Source organism: Hirundo rustica, unplaced genomic scaffold, assembly GCF_015227805.2.
Source record: "Hirundo rustica isolate bHirRus1 unplaced genomic scaffold, bHirRus1.pri.v3 scaffold_229_arrow_ctg1, whole genome shotgun sequence".
NCBI classification, from domain to species: domain Eukaryota; kingdom Metazoa; phylum Chordata; class Aves; order Passeriformes; family Hirundinidae; genus Hirundo; species Hirundo rustica.
Genome location: NW_026690288.1, coordinates 27,942 through 52,525, shown reverse-complemented (window position 1 = coordinate 52,525; position 24,584 = coordinate 27,942). Strand labels below are relative to the sequence as shown.

The 24,584-nt window shown below is 49.4% G+C and overlaps 1 long non-coding RNA gene across 2 annotated transcripts; it reads right to left on the bottom strand.

Moving 5' to 3' along the window:
* Window positions 1-39: 39 nt before the first annotated feature.
* Window positions 40-24,238, bottom strand: LOC120747855 (uncharacterized). Of its 2 annotated transcripts, XR_009208736.1 has the most exons (14): window positions 23,039-23,411; window positions 22,680-22,754; window positions 22,401-22,514; window positions 22,124-22,227; window positions 20,569-20,939; window positions 20,258-20,338; window positions 20,038-20,165; window positions 19,693-19,807; window positions 19,126-19,228; window positions 18,389-18,480; window positions 11,499-11,625; window positions 7,205-7,307; window positions 2,234-2,392; window positions 40-1,732 (listed from the first exon to the last, which is right to left on the bottom strand). It is a non-coding gene; the product is annotated as an uncharacterized LOC120747855 (long non-coding RNA). The 2 variants fall into 2 exon arrangements; XR_009208735.1 differs by lacking the exons at window positions 20,258-20,338; window positions 20,569-20,939 and having other exon boundaries at window positions 23,368-24,238.
* Window positions 24,239-24,584: the final 346 nt, after the last annotated feature.

The following is a 24,584-nucleotide window of genomic DNA, read 5'->3' as shown; positions in this document are numbered from 1 at the left end:
ATAACTAGATTTGAAAACCAAAACCACAAGTGTGTGTTATGTCTCTTATCCCCAAAATGTTCATTCTGTCCCCTACAAATTAAGTCAGATTTTTTTCCCAAAGACACCTACTGTTCCTACATAATTACCTCAGGGTTTGGCCTCTAAATTCTACCTCATGTTACCTACTGATCACTTCATTTCTACCCCAATATGTTCATTCTCTGCCCTACAATCCTCCCAAGTTCTACCCCCAAATTCCCTTGCCTACCCCCAGTGACTGCCTCAAGTTTGCCAGTGTTCTCTCTCTCCCTAGAGATTACCTCAAGTTTAACCCCCAAAATTTTCCTTAACTGTCCATAACTTATCACCTCATTTTTACCTAAAATATTCATTCTCAACCTTGAGATTATGTCATTTGCGTATTTGCCCCCCCCAAATTCCCCTACACGTCCACTATGGATTCCCTCATTTCTCCTGCAGCATTATTTACTTCCTACCATGCGGCTTTTGTCAAGACTTACCCCCCCAAACAGTCCCTCTGCACCTAATTTTTACTCCAAAACGATCACTCTACAGATTATTTCATATAATCTTTACCCCAAAATTTCCCCGTCTGCCCACAACTGCTTCCCTCATGCTACCTCAGTATGTTCATGCTCTCCTCCAGAGATTCGCTCACATTTAGCCCCCAGATTTTCCCTACATGCCCACTGCTCCTCAGCCCAGTTTTTCTTCAGTGTTCATTCTCTGCTCTTGAGATTTTGTCAAGTTTTGCCTCCACAAATTTCCTTACTTGTCTACTACTTTTTTTACTCCAAAATATTCATTCTGTCCCCTACAGATCACATCGAGTTTTACCCCCAAGATTTTCCTTCTGGTACAATATTGATTAACTCTTTTCTGCTCCAAAAATTTTCACTCTCTCCCCTAAACATCACCTCAGCTTTTCCCTCAAAAACGCTACCTCGCTCCCCTCAACATCCCCTCACATTTTCCTACACAAACCATTCTTGTGTCCCCTCTCAATTGCCTCAGGTTTTCAGCTAAAAATGTCACTTCTGTCCCCTCTGTTATTCCAGGTTTTCCCAGTTAGCAGCTGCAAGGAATTCAGGCAAAAGACAGCAGGGAACAGCTGTAAATTCAAAGGCAGAAGGAGAAGATCTACCAGCAAAGGGGAAAGGCTTCAGAAAACATTTCTGCAATTAATAATTATTTCCAATTCCCCAGTGAGAAGAACACGAACTCCCAGCCATTCAGGCCTGACAGTTCCCTGCAGCAAGAGCTCAGCACACGCCCACAGAGGCAAGTCCAGCATCTGAAAGAAAGGAAGAAGAAGAAAAGAGCCCATGACGAAGGATAACGGTGAGAGGATCTGCGCTGAATGTTGGAACACCTGGGAGGGTCACATGTAGAATCCAGAATGAGGAAAACCCCTCAGGGATTGTGCATTAAGTCATGAATGGGTAGAAAACAGGATCACAGCTGGAATTCAGAACAGGGGAAGCCCCAGACCAAAGCAAGAATCCAATACCAGAATCCAACCCAGAATCCAGTATGAGGGGAAACCCAAACGGGACTGTGCCAGAAGTCTGGAATGGGGGAAAAAAGTGGGTGAGGTTGTACCTGATGTCCTGCATGGGGGAAAGTCTAGACCGCGCATCAGCCATAATCCAGAACAGGCGAAAACCTCAAACAGATGTCAGCCGTGACCCAGAACAAAGAGAAACCCAGATCACACTGTGCCTGGAACCTGCAGTGAGAGAAAAATCCAGCCTGAATCGGGGCCAGGTGGCAGCATGGGTGCAAAATGGGGCAAGATCACTCACGGAGCTTGGCACAGGCTAAAAATTGCTGGGAACACGCACAGAGAAGGAGATATGGGAAAAAGCAGGCGGGATCACGCACAAAGCCTGGCATGAGAGGAAAAAGCAGCGGGGCTGGACTTTGGAACCCGGCAAGGATGGAAAACTTGGACTGGCTCATGCGCAGAACCCAGCATGGAGAAAATCCCAGACCGGATCACACACAGAGCATGGCACAGGGAACAACCCAGAGAGCAGCTGTCCTGGTTTAGGGACAAATTTGGGAGAAAACTCCTGAATTGGGATCTCTCTGGGAAGCAAACTTAAATGGCCGCTCCCTCTGCCCGTTCTGGTAACAAACCCTTTTGGAGAAAAGTGGAAAAAACTCTTTTACATAACAAACAAAGCGCATACAAGTATAAAGAATGGATTATACGAACAAATAAAACCTCTTGCTCTGGAGTGAGGTGGCAAATTGAGAAAGTTCTTGCCGTAGGTGTAGCGCGGCTCTCTCTCAGTCTCTCATCGGTCCCAGTCCCTCCGGCGCCGCTGGAAAATGCTGAGGTCCAGGCTCCAGTGGGCTGCAGGTGCAAGTCCTCAGTGCTCTCCTGTCATGGGTTAGTACAGTTTAGTTTTTTTAGTTAGAGAAGAATGTAGAGTAATTCTCCAGGTCAGCACCTGGGAATTGCTTTAGAAAGGACAGGGACCTATCAGAGGGTTAGCTGGAATACTGGCATCTTCTGACCACTGAAGATGGTTGGCTATGACTTTAGGAAGTACCATATAAACCCCCTTAATTTCCTGTAGGCGGGTCCCTTTTCCTTCTTTCCTTTGGCCAGAGGGAGACAGGTAACATCGAGCTGGGCCTGCTGCTCCCCCCTGTTGGCGGGGAGCTGGCCTGAGGCCTGGCCGGATTCCATCGGCTCCCAGGTCGGGGGGTGGGGGAAGGAGAGGTTGCTGCTTTACAACAACCACTTTCTCCAAACTTCCCTGGAACAGGGAGAGATCTCTGCCGAGCCCCTGATAAGAGCCATGGGCACCATTTAGGCTGAGGCCACCCCGATTTACTCCGAGGGGTGGGCTGAGAAGGTATTTATGATCCTGCCTGTTTTGGTTTTTTTTTTGATTCCGGACTGCCCGGGTGCCCTGATCTCTGATGTTTCTGTGTGAGTTCTTCCTCCCTCACCAGCACAGCCTTGGACATCTAACACCACAAGCTACAGAGGGAGAAGCAAAGACTCGGAGCAGATTTAACCCTTTCCTAGGAACACGAAGCTTCCAGAGCTTAGCCCTTCTCTGAGAGAGTAAGAAAGGACAGAGTGAACATAAAGAAAAAAACCAGCATGAAGTCAGTAAAGTAAAAAGTGAAAAGACTATTAGGGCAGAGGGTTGACGAGCTGGTTGTTCCATTCTTACTTGAGCCATGGAAATGAACTCTATATTTAGATCATTCCTTTAAATCATGGGAAAGATATGCATTTGGGGAGATGATTGTTTAGATTTATGTGTAGATTTAAGCAAAGGGATTTATGATGGACTAAGTAATATTAATCTTCTAAGATGCTTGAACAGAGAGAAAGATGAGAAGCTCTCTGCGCCAGTGAAGAAGTGAGAAGATATCTCTGTACCTTGAAGTGAAGAATCCATTGCTTTAGAGTTATTCATCTTTAAAAGGTGACACCCCAGTATGCAAAAGTCTAAGACCCAAGCAGCTTGGGGACCCGCTCATGGGAGGAGTCACAGAAGCAGTTTTTCCGGGCGGTTGTTTTTGTAACAGTTAAAAAAACCCACAAGAGAACTGTTCTAAGTTGTCAGTGGGATCCATAACTCTAAGAGAGACTCTTCCCCTGAAGAACTGATGAAAGACTATTGTCAGATAGTGACACTGACTGAAAATTACAAGTTTTATCTCTTTATGTTGTTTTGTAGGAAAGTGAACAGTTTGTAAGGGGAGGGAAGAGTGTTTTTGAAGTTTCATTCCGTTTTAGGTTTTTTTCCAACTTTCTTTTCCCTATTCTTTTAGTGTGTGTTAATAAAACTATTTGTTAATTTTTAAGGTTGAGCCTGCTTTGTTTTTCTCCTAGTCTCTCTCCCACAGAAAGAGTAAGTACTAAGACCAGAATTTAGTCAATGTGAAACCACTACATTACTTGGTGTTTCCGCCCGGTTTCAAAATGAAAACTATTACAGTTTTTCAGTCTAGAGTAGGTTTAAACAGTTACAAGAAAAATGGAAAAAAGCCAGTCTAGGGAATTTCTCTGCCCTAGCTAGCTGAAACTAACTAAAAGCAAAAAGATCTCTGTCCTGCAGTCTCTTTAAGCCTCTGCTGAGCACCCCATCTGGAGAGGAAGGTGTAGGAGTCAGGTGGCTCTCTCAAAACAAACCCTGCGCTTCTCCTCGCTCTTAGAACCAGTCTTAAAGGTACAGAACTCAATATACAGCACAAACAGAACAGATGACTGGGGATACAGGCATCGGAAAGTCACCCTAGGACAGCAGCGCGTGCGGAGTACAGAAGGGGAAAAAAGATGGACCAGATCACACGTGGAATTTAGAATGGAAGAAAATGTGGACAAGCCCATGTGCAGAGTCTGGAATCAGGAAACCACGAGCTGGATAGCAGAAAGAGTCCGGAATGTGGGAAAATGCAGACTAGACAATGCAGGCAATCCGGAATGGGGGAAAATGTGGGCGGGATCACACACGGAGACAGGAATGGAGGAAAACGCGGACAGGATTGCACGTGGAGTCCAGATTCAGGAAACCAGAGAGCTGATCACCTGCAGAACCCAGAACGTGGGAAAAGGCAGACTGGATCATGTATGGGCTCCAGAATGGGGGAAAACATCGAGCAGATCACACGTGGGGTCCAGAATGGAGGAAAACACAGAGGAGATTGTGCACGGAGTCCAGAATCAGTAATTAACTCGGATTGTGCACAGAGTCTGCAATGGGGGAAACCGGGATCACACAGAGACTGGAACTGAGGAAAATGCAGATGGGATCACATGCAGAATATGGAATCAGGAAACTCTGGATCAGGTCATGCATGGAGTCCAGAATGTGGCAAAACATGGACTGGAGTACCCACAGACTCCAGAATGGGGGAAAACCTGGACTGGATGGCACATGGAGCCCAGGGTGGGGGAAAATTGGAGCAGATTGCACGTGGGGTCTGGAATGGAGGAAAACACAGACACAGGGTCACACCTGGCATCCAGAACTGGCAATTCACAGACTGGATAACACACGGAGCCTGGAATGAGTAAAACACAGAGTAGATTGCGCAGAGTCCAGAATCAGGAAACCGTGGACTGAATTGTGTGCAGAATGTGGGAAAACATGGCCCAGATTGCACACAGAGTCCAAAATCAGGAAAATGGACAGGAGCACTCAGGCAGTCTAAACGTGGGAAAACACGGACTGGATGGTGCATTATACAGAACTAGGAAAACGTGGATGCGAGCACGTGGACTCAGGAATTGGGAAAACACAGTTGATTGCACACACAGTCTGGTACGTGGGAAAATGCGGAGTGGACTGAAGGTAGCCCACCCTCAGGAAAACACGGGCGGGATCACGCAATCCGGTGACCACTGTGGGAAAACCCACTGGTCACCAGAAATCGGAAAATCATAGGAAGAGGTCACAGGGCAAGGGTCAGGATGAAAGGCAGGGGCCGTGCGCAGCATGCGCTCAGCGTGTGCAACCTGTGCAGGTGCTTGGCCTACACAGGGGCTGTGGTTCACGCTTGGTGTGTACTTGTGGCAGGTGCATGGCATTGCCAAGTTCAGGAAATGTGGTACCGCAGAGTAGAGCTCTGGCCACAAAACTAAGCCCATCTTCATGTTTTTAATTCTCTTTGCATTCCAGTCTCTTTACCACATCCTCCAATCGCTGCCCCGTCACAACAAGAGAAAGATCCTGTTTCTGTACTACACCTAAACACAGAACTGAACTGGCTGCCTGTTACTGCCAATATCAGCTTTGAAAGTCAGTGTTCAGGGTGAGACATTAAGGGCAAAGCAAAAGGTCAGAGAGCAGTAGTCAGGGTGAAAGGAGGGCAGGGCCTTGCTGGCTGCCTTGTGCGTGGCAGGGGTGGGGACAGCGCAGGGCCGTGGCCTGGGGAGGCACGTGGTGGGTCCACGGATTCAATGAGCCCCCACCCAGCCCAGGCTCAGCACCCCTGGCAGAGCCCTCTCAGGGCAGCACCTGCACGCTCAGGCGGCCACAGCCAGGGTGGGGACACCGTCAGAAGCACCCTGACTTTGTGGCAGAGACGGTTCCTCAAGAACACAGCCAGGACCGGGCATGGCCACGACCACGCCAAACTCTCCCTGTGCTCCGCACGGCAGCGTGGTCTAACGGCTCCAAGGGGGCAAGAGAAGGACACTGCAGAAAGTGCAGGATGTGTTCTTGCACCCACAGAGGGAGACTGCTCCCGTGCCAGAGGGCTAAGGCCGGGGGGAGCCAAACAGCCCCCATGTGCTGGGAACTTTGACCTGGGGGAGAGGAGGGGAGCGGATAAAATCTGTGCAAAGCAGAGAAGGGAAGTGCCTCCAGCCCCAGTGCATACTGTGAAAAGCTTGTGAAAGGCTGGGCTGTTTTCCTCCTTCTTCCATACCTGTCCCTCCTCAGCCATAGTGCACGTCCATAGAGGAGCTGTGGAACTAAGGCCTCAAGTCAGTCGTACCCCATGCTAAGTGACACTTTTTCTCAGGGACACAGAGCATTTAGGCTCAGCCTGGAGGAGACTCTCACTAGAGTTTCAGTGACAGCTGCTGTTGGGTTTCCCAGAGGTGGCTTATTTCAGTTGGGTTTTGTGAAAAAATAAACCCGTTGGAAATAATTTACAGGCAGAAATTTTTCAAACAAATACATAACAAAACACGACCTTGCTTGTCTCGCTGGGAATCCCTCTTCCTCAAAGTCCCTCTGGACCTGAGGACGCCAGGGGGTTCCAATGTGACAAGAGACGGAAAAAAACCTAGGATGTGCAAAGCACCCAGCTGGATTGCCTGGCAGCATTCTGGAAGGAAGAAAAACCCAACTGTTCAGCTGTTTAGTGCACAACACAAATATTAACTAATCCAGCTGTGGGAAACCCAACAGCACATCTCTTTCAAACTCCATTGGGAATCTCCTTCGGGCAGCGCCTAAATCACCTACTCCAATTAACCAGTGTGCACATGGAGGGCTCTGTGTGGAAGGGTCAGTGCAGATCCTGCACCCTTATGTACAGAGGATGAAACCAAAACCCAATTTTGCTCCACAAAATCAAATAGAAAATAATTAGAAGAAGGATATAGTGCACTAGAAAAGATCTGCTTGCCTTTGAATGCAGTGCCCCAGAACTCAAATAGTCACTAAAACAAGAAAACACACGCAATATGAACAAAAACACCAAGTATTAGACAAACCTTTCCACACAAGTGTCATTCTGCAAAATGGTTTCCCCAGGTCTCTTGGCCTCATCCCAAACCCTTCTCCATCCTCAGGGTTACTGCACTCACTCCAGGGTACCTGGCAAAAAAAGGAGCAAGTGGAGGCTTTGTGCTTCCCTGGCATCTTCTCTCTCCACCAATCCAGGGCAAATCAGAGCCTCCAAGGGAGGCACAGATCCACCTGCAAGGGCAAGGACTGTTCCATGTCCACAGAAGCTCCGTGGCAATATTCAAATCCCAGCAGCAGCAGCATTGACCAGTCGAGGTAGGCAAGAGCACAGCATCAACCAGTGGTGCCCATTACCCATCGCATCCCTGACATGCAGCTGTCCTGGCCCCCAGAGCAGATATCCAGATCTCTCATGAAACCAGGGATGAGAACAACACCCAGTCCTTTTTCCCCCCGCAAAGAAGAATAAAGTGAAAATATAAACATCAGCTTCAGGGGTTTTTTTGTTTGTTTTTTTAATAGGTGGTCATAACTCCCCCACAAAGGACAGAGTTATTCAGTGTCTTGGTTTTGAAAGACAGTTGTCTCCTAAGGAGAGCTAGAGCCTCCCTTGGAATGTAAGAGAATGTAAGCCCCCTTCCCTCTAAATTATTATGGTTTTGCAATTAGATGCTTTCAGGCAAAGATTTGGGAATAGGAGTAACAGTTCTTTACTAGGAGTATTAAGAAAAAAAAAAAAAAAAAAAAAAAGGAAATACAAATATAGTAGTACAAAAAAGCCAAGCAAGGTAGCAACCAAAAATCCTGGAAAACTCTGACAGAGTCAGGGAAATGACCTGGCACCCTTGGTGGTCAGGGTGTTGGAAGCAATCCAAACAACTCCTCCCGGAGTAACAGACGTGGTCTGGGGGAGTAGAGATGGTCCTGTAGAAAGTCCAGTGGTGACAAGATGGGTCCGGTCTTCCTCTGGGAATCCAGTGAAAAAACTGGATACCTTATGTTCTTCAGTCCCAGTTTTGATCTTGCTAGGAACAGTTGGCTCCTCCCCCACTGGCTGGAGCATCTCACAATGGGATGATGGAATGTGTCATGTCACTGGTGGGCCCTAATGGCCCATAATCAGAAAACGCCCCCCTGGAGGATGGAGGGGCGTGCAGTACACCTAAAACCGATTGCCCCAGAGGTGGAAACACAGCCCCACCATCTGCCCTAGACTCATCCAAGCTGCACTGGGAAAGGGCGAGGCTCCGGAACATCTACAGTACATCAATGACATCACTGTGTGGGGGAACACAGCAACGGAAGCGTTTGAGAAAGGAGAGAAGATCATCCACATTCTGCTGGAAGCCGGTTTTGCCATCAAGAAGAGCAAAGTCAAGGGACCTGCCCAAGAGATCCAGTTCCTGAAAGTAAAGTGGCAAGATGGACGGCATCAGATTCCCACCGAGGTCATCAATAAGACCACTGCAATGTCTCCACAGACCAGCAAGAAGGAAACACAAGCTTCCCTAGGCCCCATAGGTTTTTGGAGAATGCACATCCCTGAGTACAGCCAGACTGTGAGCCCTCCCTACCTGGTCACCCGCAAGAACGATTTCCACTGGGGCCCTGAACAGCAACAAGCCTTTGCCCAGATCAAGCAGGAGATTGCTCATGCGGTAGCCTTTGACCTAGTCAGAATATGACCAGAGGTGAAGAATGTGCTCCACTCTGCAGCCGGGAACAATGGCCCGTCCTAGAGCCTTTGGCAGAAGGTGCCTGGGGAGACGCGGGGCCGACCGCTGGGATTCTAGAGCTGAAGTTACAGAGGGTCCAAAGCCAACTACACTCCAACACAGAAGGAAATCTTGGCCACCCAGGAAAGAGTTCAAGCCGCCTCAGAGGTGACTGGCACAGAAACACAACTCCTGCACCCCGACTACCGGTGCTGGGGTGGATGTTTAAAGGAAAGGTTAAAGGAAAGGTTCCCTCTACCCATCACGCCACCAACGCCACATGGAGCAAATGGATTGCCCTCATCACTCAGCACACTCCTATTGGAAACCCGAATCGCCCTGAGATTTTAGAAGTAATTACCAACTGGCCGGAAAGTCAAAACTTTAATCCCACGGATGAAGAGGAGCAGGAACAAGTGACACGTGCTAAAGCAGCTCCACCATATAACCAACTGCCAGCCGAAGAAACACGCTAAGCTCTTTTCACTAAGAGTTCATGCGGCATCATAAGGGTAAACCAGAAGTAAAAAGCAGACATATAAAGCCCCACACGACAAGTTGCACAAGCCACTGAAAGAGAGGGTGGATCGAGTCAACTAACTGAACCCAAAGCTGTTCAACTTGCCCTGGACATTGCTGAAAGAGAGAAGTGACCAAAGCTCTACCTCTACACCGAGTCACGGATACACAGATTGGCATTCACCAGTTCTCTGTGGGCTTTGCTGGAAAGGTGGAAAAAGGCCAATTGGCAGCATAGGGGGAAACCAATCTGGGCTGCCGAGGAATGGAAGGGCACTGCAGTCAGGTAGAGAAGTTACCTGTGAAAGTCCGCCATGTAGATGCCCATGTCCCCAAGAGTCGGGCTAACGAGGAGCACCAGAACAACAAACAGGCAGATCAGGCTGCAAAGACAGAGGTGTCAAAGACAGACTTAGATTGGCAACACAAGGGAGAGCTGTTCCTAGCTCAATGGGCCCATGATGCCTCAGGTCATCAGGGCAGGGATGCCACCTGTAAGTGGGCACGAGACCGAGGGGTGGATCTAACCATGGACAGTATTTCTCAGGTTATCCATGACTGTGAGACGTGTGCTGCCATCAAGCAGGCCAAGCGGGCAAAGCCGCTATGGTATGGCGGGCGATGGTCCAAGTATAAGTACGGGGAAGCCTGGCAGATTGACACCATCACCCTTCCCCAAACCCGCCAAGGCCAGCGCTACGTGCTGACCATGGTGGAAGCCACCACTGGATGGTCAGAGACCTACCCTGTGCCTCACGCTACTGCCCGGAACACCATGGTGGGCCTTGAAATGCAAAACCCATGGAGACATGGCACCCCGGAGAGAATCGAGTCAGACAATGGGACCCACTTCAAGAACAGCCTTATAAACACCTGCGCTAGAGAACATGGCATTGAAAGGATAGATCACATCCACTCATGCACCTTGAGGATCATCAAGCCCCTCCCTTTTTGTGGCTCGGACACCTGCCACTAGACCAGGTTGCTCAAAGCCTCATCTAACCTGACATTGAACCCTGCCAGGGATAGGGCAGCCACAACTTCTCTGGAAAACCCCTCTCACTGCCTTGCCACCCTCACGGTACAGCACTTGTACCTGTTCTGTAATATAAACCTGCCCTCTTTCCATTTAAGGCCATTCCCTTGTATCCTATCATTCCAGGGTCCTGTATGTATTTTTTTCCAGCCTTCTTATAACCCCCTTTCAGCACAGGAAGGATGCTCTAAGTGTTTATAAAGCCTTTTTTCCAGGCTGAAAAACCGCAGCCCTCCCAGCTTGCCTTCATAGGAGAGGGTCTTTAGCCCTTATTTCGCCTCTTTGTGACTCTCCTCTGGAGTCACTGCAGCAGGTTCATGTCCTTCTCATGGTGGAGGCACCAGAGCTGGACACAGCACTCTGTGTCCCAGGAAAACCATGAAAACTATTCAGTTCCCTGTGGATATTTAAAACGTGTAATTTCCTGGTCTTCCACATCTCAAGGTAGATGATACTGGATTTTACTTTTTTAGCAATGTAGAAGCATTTGGGATGCTGGCAAAAGGAACAGCCCTAAGTAAAGGTCTTTAGTTTTTCCAGAGAGGAAATGTTCTCCTAATGCAGCCTCTCTTTTTTTCCTCTTTTCTTGTGTGTTTCTGTTTGTTTGTTTTTGAATTCTGATTGCTGAACTTAGTTTTAGCACTAAATCACTCATACAAAAAGGCAATCGGGATTTATAGCTGCAGTCTTAGATTTTAATGTCAGATAAACAAAATGCAACGTCACATAATTATTTATTTTTAATATTACATTAGCATATTTCCTTATGTAACTGGTACAGAGCAACTAAAAGGCTGTTTTAGGGCAGGAAAAATAGCAGAACGTGAATTGGGTCTGTTCTTCAGCAATATCAGACCTTTGAAACTAAACGCACAGCTCAGGAGTGCAAACTTAAGTGCAATAAAGCTTTGTAGATATAAAAACACTTCACACTCTCAGCTGAACTCGTCAATGTTATGCTGCATCTCAGCGGTGGTCATAATTTTCTTTTCTAGTTCTATTCACATTTGCAGAAGTGTCAAGAAAAATTTCAATCCAGGAGCAACTTACCCATAGACTCCAACACTGATGCCACAGTATATAAAGAGGACCCGTCCAGTGCTTCCAGACTGTCAAACCCTATAGGACTTGCTGCCTTCTTACTGTTAAAACTTAGCTCAGCAACTCCATTTTCAATCTGGAAACAAAACAGAAATCATCACTTGATAATCAATGATTTAGAAATAAGACACAGACCACATGCAGATTCAGTATGTTTCTGTTCATTGCCTGTTTTCAGAGGAAATCAAAGGCGGAGATGTGTTTCAAAAGAATTATTTATTCCCTAAAATTATCTTAAATTAAGCAACCCGTGGCAAAGTTTGCAAAGTTTGTGTGCAGGTTCAGCAAGAGGTAGGGATAACACAGAGAGATCTTCAGTAAATGAGGAAAAGGGATAATCTGTGTCGAACATACTCCCCAGAATAAATCAATACCATGCTGATCTTCTAGTCTCCATTTGATTTCAGTTATTCTGTAATAGATAGCTTTGAAGCTATTTCATAGAAATTTTAACCACAGCTTGAAATGCCGTTGCCTCAGATGCTGCCTTTGAATTTCATTTCCAAGAGTATTTCTCTGCCCCTGAGGCCAGCGTTACACAGGAAAAGTCCACACTGGGGAGCTGTGGATGCAAATAACTTGAGGCCCATCCTCAGCAAATTTCATGGAAAATCTTCAGTGGGATTGGATCAGTCCTGAATTATGCACTTACATTCTACACAGACTGGGCTCACTGCCCAGAGTACAGTCCAGAATTTCCCTCCAGCCAGGTGACGCCAATCCAGACCCCGTGAGCAATCCAGTCTTGGTTTTCTTTTCTCCTTTGCCAACTCCATTCCAGTTTCCAGGAGAAATCCAGTCTGGGTTTTCCCTCCAACTGGGTGGTCCAGACCAAGGGACTGGTTCCAGGTGGGTCTAGAACCACCGTTCTAGGTGGGTGGAACCTGACCTAACCCCTTGAACCTCCATGGACCAAATCTCTGCCCCCCTGGCCTCCCCCCAGTCCTATCGTGCTGACTCCTTCCTCTAATACTCATAGCAAGCCAAAATCACCTGGAACAAGAACCCCCCATACGCAAACAAATTTTTATCACAACAGTAATCATAGTTTGTTGTAATGCATTAATTGGGTTTATACTTCATCGGATTTGTAATGTTTTTTCCATCTGTCCTTGCCCAGCAGTGCCCATCCCCCATACTGAAATGGAACCTAACTCTGTTCCCCTGCCCCTTCTCCCTTATTGGGTGGTGCCTCTGGGCCCTGCTCCCTGGGGAAAAAGCCCTGACAGGGGAGGGGCCAGCTCTCTCTGGCACTGGCGAGTCATCGGGAAAGGTCTCCAGCAAAGCAGGCAGGACTCGAGAATAAAAGCTGTAAAATCCCACCCGACGCCAGAGAGCAGTCTCTTTCACTTTTGCCATCGGCGGTCGTCTAGTCTCGTGGGGAAATTCTGCAATAGTTCAACCCTTCATCCTCCTGGCCTTCTCAGCCTCAGAAATAATACTCTTCTACATTGCATTTGAGGCCACCCTCGTCCCAGCCTTGATCCCCATCACCCAATGAGGGAACCAGCCCAAACATCTAAATGCCGGCATTTACCTCCTATTCTACACACTCGCCAGCTCACTCCCCCTGCTAATCGCCATCCTCCACCTACATAACCAAACAGGCACCCTTGACTTCCCAATCCTCAAACTTTCACACCCAACCCTCACCTCCTCCTGAACAGGCATCGCATCAAGCCTCGCCCTCCTAATACCTTTCATCGTTAAAGCTCCCCTATACGGACTACATCTAGGACTCCCCAAAGCTCATGTAGAAGCCCCTATCGCAGGATCCATGCTCCTCGCCGCCCTGCTACTAAAGCTAGGAGGATACGGCATTATACGAATAACCATCCTCGTAAACCTAACATCAACCAACCTCCACTACCCCTTCATTATCCCTCGCACTATAAGGGGCACTGATAGCCAGTGCCATTTGCCTACGCAAAATCGACCTAAAATCCCTAATCGCCCACTCATCGGTCAGCCACATAGGCCTAGTTGTCGCCGCAACCATCGTTCAAACCCAATGAGCATTCTCAGGGGCAATAATCCTAATCATCTCACACAGACTGACCTCCTCAATACTCTTTGGCCTAGCCAACACCAACTACGAAAGCACCCACAGCCGAATCCTCCTACTAACACGAGGCACGCAACCCCTCCTACCTCTCATGGCCACCTGATGACTACTAGCAAACCTAACAGAGCACTACCCCCAACAACTAACCTCAGAGCAGAGCTAACCATCATCATCACCTTGTTCAACTGATCTCCACTCACAATCCTCCTCACAGGGGCCACAATCCTCCTCACCGCCTCATACGCTTTATACATACTAACAATGACACAACGAGGCACCCTTCCATCCCACATCACATCAGTCCAAAACTCCTCCACACGAGAACATCTCCTCATAGCCCTATACGTAATCCCCATGATTCTCCTCATCTTCAAGCCTGAAATCATCTCCGGCACCCCCATATGCAAGTAGAGTTGAACCAAAACATTAGACCGTGATTCTAAAACTAGAAGTCAAAACCTTCTTACCTGCCGAGAGGAGGTTTAACCAACAAGAACTGCTCATTCTTGCATCTGAGTCTAAAACCTCAGCCCCCTTCCTTTCAAAGGATAACAGTATTCCAACAGCCTTAGGAGCCACCCATCCCGGTGCAAATCCAGGTAAAAGTCATGGACCTGCCATTAGTCCTAAACACCCTCCTACTACTAACCCTAACAACCCTATCCACCCCCATTATCCTCCCACTCCTATCACCCAACCTTAAAAACAGCCCAGCCACCATCACAAATACAGTAAAAACCTCCTTCCTCATCAGCCTAATCCCAATAGCAATCCACATCTACACAGGGACGGAAAGTCCAATTTCCCTCTGAGAATGACAATTCATCATCACCTTCAAAATCCCAATCAGCCTAAAGATAGATTTCTACTCCCTCACATTCTTCCCCATCGCCCTATTCGTATCCTGGTCTAGCCTACAGTTTGCAACATGATACATAGCCTCAGATCCATACATCACAAAATTCTTCTCCTACCTCCTCCTATGCCTTATCGCTATGCTAATCCTAATTGTCGCCAACAACCTCTTCGTGCTACTCATCGGCTGAGAAGGAGTGGGCATTATATCCTTCCTTCTGATCAGCTGATGACATGGCCGAGCAGAAGCTAATACCGCCGCCCTCCAAGCCGTCCTCTACAAGCGAGTTGGTGATGTCAGACTTATTCTCTGCACAGCATGACTAGCCTACGCCTCAAACACCTGAGAAATCCAACAACTCTCCTCCCCTTCCCAAACCCCCACCCTCCCCCTCCTGGGACTCATTCGGGCAGCAACAGGCAAATCCGCCCAGTTTGGCCTCCACCCCTGACTCCCAGCCGCCATAGAAGGCCCAACCCCCGTCTCCGCTCTACTCCACTCCAGCACGATAGTAGTGGCCGGAATCTTCCTCCTTATCCAAGCCCACCCTATACTTAACACTAACCAAACCGCCCTCACTCTATGCCTGTGCCTAGGAGCTCTTTCCACACTATTTGCCACTACATGCGCCCTCACCCAAAACGACATCAAGCAAATCATCGCCTTTTCCACCTCAAGCCAGCTAGGCCTCATAATAGTCACCATTGGACTCAACCTCCCACAACCAGCCTTCCTCCACATTTCAACTCACGCATTCTTCAAAGCCATACTATTCCTGTGCTCAGGCTCCATCATCCACAACCTTAATGGAGTACAAGATATCTAAAAAACAGTAGGATTACGAAAAAAATTACCAACAACTACCTCCTGCCTCACCATTGGCAACCTAGCCTTAATAGGCACGCCATTCCTCACAGGATCCTAGGTGGGGGGCTAGGTCACTCTAGAACCGCGGTTCTAGGTCACTCTAGAACCGCGGTTCTAGGTCACTCTAGAACCGCGGTTCTAGGTCACTCTAGAACCGCGGTTCTAGGTCACTCTAGAACCGCGGTTCTAGGTCACTCTAGAACCGCGGTTCTAGGTGGGGGGTGGTGTGCCCAGAGCCCAGCAGCAGCAGAGAGTCCATACTTGCCTGCTGTCCAGGGCAGATCAAACAGCTCCAGGCCATCCTTAAAATGCGCCCCTGGAGGATTGAGGAGTGGTGAAAGAGGTAAGAAGCACTGCCTCAGCTGATTTTAATGGCTGGGCCATTATCAGAAGGCACCAGTCTCCCACTCCCCTGGAAGGGTAAGAGAAGGATAAAACATGTCCCAAAATAACTGCTTTCCACAGATGAAATAGAACACACATTTTTAGGTTACATAACCCAATACTTTCAGGTTCTTACTCACAGACTCCGGGGCAGGGAAGGGGGCTGTATGGGGAGTGAGTTTCTTGCCATGCTTAAATCATTCACACCATCTTCAGGAATTTTGTCATTTACTCAGGCTCAGAGCAAGAACTTACAAAATGAGAAGCTCATCATTGCACCTCAGCATTCCTACCAAAGACTGCTGTGTTGATTTGGCACAGCCTGGTTTTGTGGCAGCAGCAGGGAGCCCACAGAGGTGGCTTCTGGGAGAAGCTTCCACCGCGTCCAACAGAGCCAGTTGCTGGCGTGGCACAGGGCAAGGTGATGCTGGGGCCACCGCCAGCTCGGTGTGGCCGCGGCAAAGCCGGCCTGCCTGGCCCCACGGCCAGCCGCGCCCCAGGCACGAGGGCAGGGCTGGCAGCAGCAGCTTCTCCTCTGGCAACACGCACCAGGAGAGGCCTTAAACAGCGCCAGGGCCCTGGTGGCTGCCACTGCCCACGGCAAAAACACGGCGAGCGACTCCCCGACACGCAGCCTAAACGAGATCAACCTCCTGCTGCTGGGGGATCCTGCAGGGGTCTTTGAACTGGTGAAACCTTCTAGCAGTAGCACCTACGAGCAGCAGCTTTTCTTCTAGTCAGAGAAGAGGAGGAAGTGAGAATGTGCTGGAAAACAACATGGTGGCACCAAGGTCAATGGACAAAAGAGGGAAGAAGTGCTCATCACAGCTGAGATTCCTCTGCAAACTGTAGTGAGGACTGTGATGAAACAAGTTGTGGCCCTGTCACTTTGCATTAAGTCCACAGAGGATGCAGAGATCCACTCACAGCCCATGGGGAAAGCACTCATGGGGGGTTGAGAGGGGGTGGAAGCCAGAGAGCGCTTTGATCCAGTGGGAGACCTGAATAGGAAGAGAGAGAGGGCACCTGCTTCTAGAGATAAAGAGAGCCCTTGCCTCCAAACTAGAGCAACCAAGGCCTAAAAAACTGCACCCTGTGCATGAGGAACCCGCGACACAACAGCTCTGGAAAGGCTCTTGGCCTGCAGGAGGGACCCTACAGCATACCAGAGGAAAAAAAAAAACCTCCTCTCCCTGAGCAAACAGAAGAAAAATTCAAATAATGAGCTGACCAAAACCCCCATGCCCTGTCTCCCTGCACTGTCAGTAGGAAAAGGAAGGGGCTGGGAGGGAAAAAAATACAAGGTGTTTTAAAGGCTTAATTTACTTCACACTATCATTCTCTGACTCTGTTAATAATAAATTAACCTTACACCTTTAAATTTGAACCCATTTTGCCCTTAGAGTGTTTTTCTCTCAGTTCTTAACTCACAAACCCCTCATTAATTTCCCACCCCTTTGCCCAACTAGAGCAGCAGAGAGCGAGCGGACAACTTTCATGGGTGCCTGGGTTTGGCCAATTAAATGATTAAGATTAAGAAAGTGGTTAAGATACAGCACCAGTCACATCCTAAGGCTTGACCATCCTCCAGAGCCACAGCCCGCGAGCTGGAAACCCCCTGTCTCAGCCAAGCACTGGAGAGCCTCTCCCATAACCGGGAGTTCCCGCGGGCGCGTCCACCCACAGGCAAAGAGGCTTTCTGACTGTGCTGGGACAGGGCCCAGCTCGGACAATTGGGTGCCAGCAAACAGGCTGACACAACGTCCAGTACGGCAACAGCCGGGCTCGGCTTCCTCGTGGATTGGGCCCCAAGCCTGGCCAGGGCTCAGGGAAAAACCCAGGAGCTGCCAGCAAGGCAAGAGGTCTGATTTTGTGGCTTTGTCCAGCTTCTCAGGCACAGAAAGGTCAATCCCTGTTTTGTCAGTGAGCAGATACCTAGGCCCTAACGCTAATGAACCTGTGGACTTTGTTAATGAATGCGTACAAACACAGCATTAGGCTGGAAGGTTCCACCAAGAGCTCAGCTTTGGCTCAAAGGCCTGTTTGTTCAGCCCTCACCACTTCAGCAGCCCTAAGCCATCTCTTAAGCAGAACCAGGACAGAAGAGCACAACCATTCCTGACTTCCAGAGCAGCCCCTGCTGCCTTGGCACTCTCCCCTTTAGTCCTTGTCTTGAAGGTCAGCACCATCCAAGAAACACAAATCCAGGCTCCTCCTACTCCTTGAAGGAGGTCCAAAAGGGCACTAAGCTGTCTCAACACAAGAGCAAGACCGGGATGCTCTTCCTTGGGAAAAACTCAAGCTACTAAAATGCCAGGAACACCAGACACTGACGGTCCGCTGAAGGATATCGATCCAGCTCTACTGACAAGTGGCGGTTGGAGAGAGGAATCTACAAGGCCTTGAGAAGTCCAAACCCAGCCCCAGATGTTTTCCTGCTTGTATCATTCAGCTCTGCACTTACCTTGCAGAGTCTTCTGCCAACTGGTTCCAGATGCTCTGCTGCTATCAAAAATACTCACATCACCTTATTTCTAGGCTCCAAGAAGTCTCATCCCATTCTCTTTGTTCAGATGTTCCACATGAGGGTTTCATGGAAAACAAGCTCTTTTCCTATCCAGATCCTTTCTTAAGCTGTAAGAAGCCCATGATCTCACAGGTACTCACAGAAACTCTCCCAACACCATTTGCTGCTTCTCTCTCTCTGCCAGGGTCCCAAGAAATTCTGTGTCAGTTCTCGTCCAGCATTTGCCAAGGACCTGGAGAGAGAAAGGCACAATCATTACTATTAATTATGGCCACAGGCTTTGGGCTCAGGGGTGGGTTCAGCCTTCTGGAAGGAGAAGCAGACACTCCTCATCCCGCTGGAGCCGATTCCTCCATTCCCTGGTCGGTTCTCGCAAGCCCTTCAAGCCACTCTGCAACACTCAGCACCGCCACAGAGCTACAACAGAGCAGCAGTTTATCCACAGGCGATTTCGCCTAGCACACGTTTCTGTTGTGTTTCCAAAGCAATCCTAGTGCTTATTTTACACCCCCAGAAGCACGTGCCCGCATCCACAACGACACCGGATTTTCACAGTGTGCCAATAGGAACACAAACAGATTTAATACACTATTCTTCAGACAACAGCTCACCCACTTAACCACTGTGCGCTTGGACTGCTTCTTGTCTTCTTGTGGGAGGGTCAACAGAGGTGCACCAGCTTTAGACACGGAGCACAAAAACAGAAACCAACTCACCTCCACCAAATGAAATAAAACATGAGCATAAGCCACATGAAATGATACCGTGTCATAGGAAACACTGATTTGCTTAGAACATAGTGCCCAAGAACTCAAGCATCCAATTAAAACTAGAAAACACATTCAAAATGGGTCAAAGTAGCAAACATTAGACCAACCTTTCAACACAGGTGTGAGTCTAGAAAATGGTTTCTCCAAGTCTCCTTGTGTCATCCCAAGCGCCTCTCCAACTTTAGGGGTCACTGCACTCACTCCAGGGCACTTGGAGTAAAGAGATAAAATAAACACAGCCTTGTTGTTTTACACATGGTGGTTCCATCCCTGGCAAGGTCAGAGCTACTTTGCTTCTTGTTTACAAATCTCTTTGGGGTGGCTTAGAGTGAAAGACTGGAAGAACCCTGTTTGCAAACACGTACACAGATAGACCTACAGGCTTCATTTCAAACCATTTGGCTGCAATGAAAAGCAGCTATGCAGCCAATGGGTTCTTACTATCTGCTGTCATACAGCAATACAAAAGGATGAAATTATTAATTAAGGAAACACATAAGGGAAAAGAAACTTTCACAGCTGGGCCAGGTGTGTCAGGGAGGGCTGTTAGCAGGAGAAGAGGCTCCAGCTCCTGGCAGGATTTGCCTCGCATCCCCTCAAAGGCCCAGCTGCAGCCTCCAGCCAGTGAGAGTTCACCCCCTGTCTCATGCAGATCGGCCATTCCACTCACAAACCTCCTCCTCCCAGGAATGCCCACGTGGCCAGGCCCTCCACAAGCGCAGTCAATGCTCATCAAGGGTCCAGTGGCTCCCAGCAGTTGGGCCAAAGACTTGCAGCACCTGGAACGCCCTGGAAGAAAAACATGGGAGCTTGTGGAACCAAGGAACGGAGGAGCTGCCCTGTCCCAGCTCTGCCTCCACAGCCAGCAGCAGGGCAGAGGCAGCCCTCAAACCCCCCCCAGGGCTTCCCCTGGAAAGGGCAAACACCGGCACCCAGCTGGGGACAGACGTGGCACAGCCTGAACACGCTCAAGGAGCGCCTCCAGAGGGGACAGAGGGACAACCCCAAACAAGACTCACAAACAGGGGCTCACAGAAACTCTCCAACACCATTTGCTGCTGCTCTCGCTGCCAGGGCCCCGAGAACTTCTGGGTCCCCCTCTTTGTCACGTGCGTGTCGGTGACGTGGAGAACTTTCTGAGCAGGAGCTGAAACCAACAGAGAAGCACAAAATGAGACAAAAATCCTCTTCCCCCACCCTCTAGAGTCCCAAGTCAGGAGAACCAACAGAACTCAACACCTCTGTAGGAGGGCAAAAATCCAGGTAGACTCTTAGCTCAAGCAGAGGAATAAGCTTCTTCTTCCCACTCCTTGGGAAAAACTATGGAAACAGGAGAACCAACGCACCAAATCAGCTCAGTCCGCACAGCAGGTTTTCTTCCAATGCCCCTGGCAGACAGAAGAGACGGGCCCTGCCCATCCCCACAGCACACTGCTCTCATTACAGTACATCCCATGATCCACACCCACCCAGCCCTTCCAAATCCAAAACCCAGCACCATTCCCAACGGGCTGCCTCACACACAACAGGTTTTTCCAACCCCGTCACACCTGAACACCTTGGGGTCCTCAGGTACTGCAGGACTTGGAGCAGAATCAAGCTCAGCAGTATAAGAAGGGTAACGCTGCTTAATTCTCTTGCCAATTCCTGTAAGAAGCTAATTTTCAACTGTTTATTGCGTGAAAGCAAAGTTAAATAAACCAGCTCTGGGAAAAAAAAAACCAACAGCAGCTATCACAAACTCCACTGGGAATCTCCTTCCGGCTGAGCCTAAAGCACCTGTGTCCCCAGGGATGGAAAAGGAAAACCCAAATAAATGAGTCCCGCCTCCAACAGCACAGGAAGAACAAAGACAAGGTAGCACAGATGCAAACAGCTGTGGGAAAACTCCTCCGAGTCATCAAGTTCCAGTCCTGCTTTCCTACAAGATTCAAAAAGAAGCACTGTTTTCATCTAAAACTCACAGGATCAAATACCTGAAAATATTAGATGCAGCACAGCTCCCAGGATGTGTACTGGACAGTAGAAGTGTTTGGCCAGGGGGGCAGGGGCAGCAGCAAAGACACAGACACCAGCTTCAGGAATCCAGCCTCATTGACCAGAGCTCAAAGCAGCAAAGAACTCCAAACAACAAAGCCCTGCAATGCCCCTCACCATTGCTACCAAAGACAGCAGCACTACAGGGACTGAGACGCAGCACCAGGGACCCTGAGACTTCACCATCCTCCAGAGCCACAGCCCGCGAGCTGGGACCCCCCTGTCCCAGCCAAGCACAGGAGAGCCTCTCCCATAACCGGGACTTCCCACAGGCGCGTCCACCCGCCGGCAAAGAGGCTTTCTGACTGTGCTGGGACAGGGCCCAGCTCGGACAATCGGGTGCCAGCAACAGGCTGACACAACGTCCAGTACGGCAACAGCCGGGCTCGGCTTCCTCGTGGATTGGGCCCCAAGCCTGGCCAGGGCTTCAGGAGCAATCCAGGAGTTCCCTTGTCCCTGCACCTCCCCACAAGGCCTTGGGCAGCTTCTCAATAGAGAAAGGTCAATCCCTGTTTTGTTAATGAGCAGATAACCCAGATCCCAGCACTAACCATCCTGTGGCTTTCATCAAGAAGTGGAGATAAATAGAACATTTTGTTGAAGGTTCCATCAACAGCTCAGCTTTGGCTCAGGGCCTCTTGTTCAGGCCTTTGTACATTGGTGACCAGTACACACTCACAGCCATCCACGTGCTTCTTTACATCTCCATGAGCACGGCCCAAGCCCCCCACACACAGGAACATCAAACTTTCCTAGTGTACCCATAGAAACATCAACAGGTTTAATTTGATTTTATTCTTCAGTCAACACCTAATCCAATTAACTACAGGGCACTTGGACTGCTTCGTGTGGAAGGGTCAAAGGAGCTCCCGTGCATCCTTAAGTACAAAGCACAAAAACAACAACCAGTTTTGACACACAAAAGGAAGCAGAAAAAAACCAGAAGACGTGATCCCACAGACTAGAAGGTATTGGCTTGCCTTTGGGTGTAAGGCCCCAGAAGTCCATCCTGCATTCAAAACAGGGAACTCAGCCCAGGGGGACAAAAGCACCAAGCATTAGACAAACCTTTCAGCAGAAGTGTCATTCTGAGAAAATGGTGGCTCCAAGTCTCTTCACCTCATGCCAAGCCTCTCTTCATCCTCAGGAATCACTGCACTCGCTCCAGGGTACTTGGCAGGGAAAAAAGAGCAAGCGGAGACTTTGGGGCTTCCCCAGGATTTTTTCCCCTTTGCCTGCCTCATCAGGCAGCGCCCAGTGGCTGGGAAATGCTCTCTGGGAACCCAGGGCAGGCCACAGCCTCTGAGTGTGGCACAGATCCCCCCACAAGGGGAAGGATTCTTACCTGTCCCCAGGATCCCCACGGCCACGCGCCAACCACAACCGCAGCATTTGCCAGCCGAGGCAGGCAGGACACAGCCACAGCCAAGATCTCTCCCTCAAGCACAGCACGGATCACCTGCCCAGGAAAGGAAGGGCTGCTTGAAAGGGCACGACAGCTCCGCCCTGGGACAGAGGCAGAGGAGGAACCCGGCAGGCCATTGGACCCCTGAGCACCGCCAGACAAGCGCTCCAGGCTGCAATGCTGCCCATCACATCCCTGAAAACCACCCATCATACACACCAGAACAGCTGCAGCAGAGATCCAAGCGTGCCCCACAACTGCCAGAGACAAGAACAGCTTCAGGCCACTGCTTCCCTGAGAAGAAAGTGAAAACATCAACATCAGCTTGTTATCTTCGAGGGGACTTGAGCTACAAAGGGGCACACCTTGGAAGCTTTCATTCCCATCCAAGTTGAAAAACTGCCCAGAAAAATCACCTCAACCAAAGCTGTGATTGGAGGGAAATGAACTGATTGCTTCCAGCCTGTTGATACAATTCTGTGCAGTTTGTACTGCCTAGACTACCTCTAAAATTATACCAAATGCATCCCATTCCTCTGTTTACATTATGTCATTGTTAGAAGAAAATATTTAACTACTTTTGAGGCTTGTCCCTAGTTCAGTTGACATTTCCCTTTGCAGAGCTTTTCAAAGAAGCCTCTGCTTCGCCTCTCACAGGCGCTTAAGCGTTGTGACCATGATCTCACATTCTTCCCTGTGGACTTCAGAAGAGCACTGAATTTCAAGAATAGGACAATCAATTGAAAACTCTGAGAAACAGACAGAAGAGAGACAGGCTGTGCTTGGTGGGGAAATACTTGATTCCTCTAGATCAGCAACAGCAGAGCTGACGTTGCAGTGCAATAGCCATAAATACATTTACTTACATGAGGAAAGGCCACAGAGTTCCCACAGATTTCTGACTTACCCAAGGTGCTCCACAGCCAGAAGGGCACAATTACCAGGAATCAGCGTGTCCACTAGAGCTGCCAACCTTATTCAGGTCAGGAACTTTGGCTCAGAAATCCCTTCATCAGCTCACAAATTCCTGGAGGCTCATTCAAGTCTCAGTGGAATACGATTCATTACACTGCACAGACAAGGACCTTGCACCTGTTGGGAACAGCCCAGCAGCTACAGAGCCCTCTAAATGCTCTGAGGGAAACAAACAGAAGTCTGCCAGTTGCAGCAAGTGCTGTTTACTTCATGACAGGAGGCAGCTCTACATCAGAGCTAGCACAATACCCCCTCAAACTCCAGCATCTCCCACAATTTTGGCCCCTAGACCAAGAAATCCTGAGCTAGATGGAAACCTGGATTTTCCTACTGCACTGGTACCAAACATCAGGAGGGGGGAATATCCCAGATCATGTCTCCCCAGCCCATCTTCAGGCTTCTCTCCAAGCCCAAGGGTTCCCAGGGCAGAACAGAAGCAGCAGCAGCCTACAGCTCCTCAGTCCTGAGAGGAGAACACCTCCATGGCACTTCCAGGAGTACATCAGGGCTGGGAGGAAGCTCACCAAAGGGAATACCAGGCCTAAAACCTTAAATCCTTGCAGGTTTGTTTGGCCAGGGGGCAGGGGCAGCAGCAAAGACACAGACACCAGCTTCAGGAATCCAGCCTCATTGACCAGAGCTCAAAGCAGCAAAGAACTCCAAACAACAAAGCCCTGCAATGCCCCTCACCACTGCTACCAAAGACAGCAGCACTACAGGGACTGAGACGCAGCACCAGGGACCCTGAGACTTCACCATCCTCCAGAGCCACAGCCCGTGAGCTGGGAATCCCCTGTCCCAGCCAAGCACTGGAGAGCCTCTCCCATAACCGGGACTTCCCACAGGCGCGTCCACCCGCCGGCAAAGAGGCTTTCCGACTGTGCTGGGACAGGGCCCAGCTCGGACAATCGGGTGCCAGCAACAGGCTGACACAACGTCCAGTACGGCAACAGCCGGGCTCGGCTTCCTCGTGGATTGGGCCCCAAGCCTGGCCAGGGCTTCAGGAGCAATCCAGGAGTTCCCTTGTCCCTGCACCTCCCCACAAGGCCTTGGGCAGCTTCTCAATAGAGAAAGGTCAATCCCTGTTTTGTTAATGAGCAGATAACCCAGATCCCAGCACTAACCATCCTGTGGCTTTCATCAAGAAGT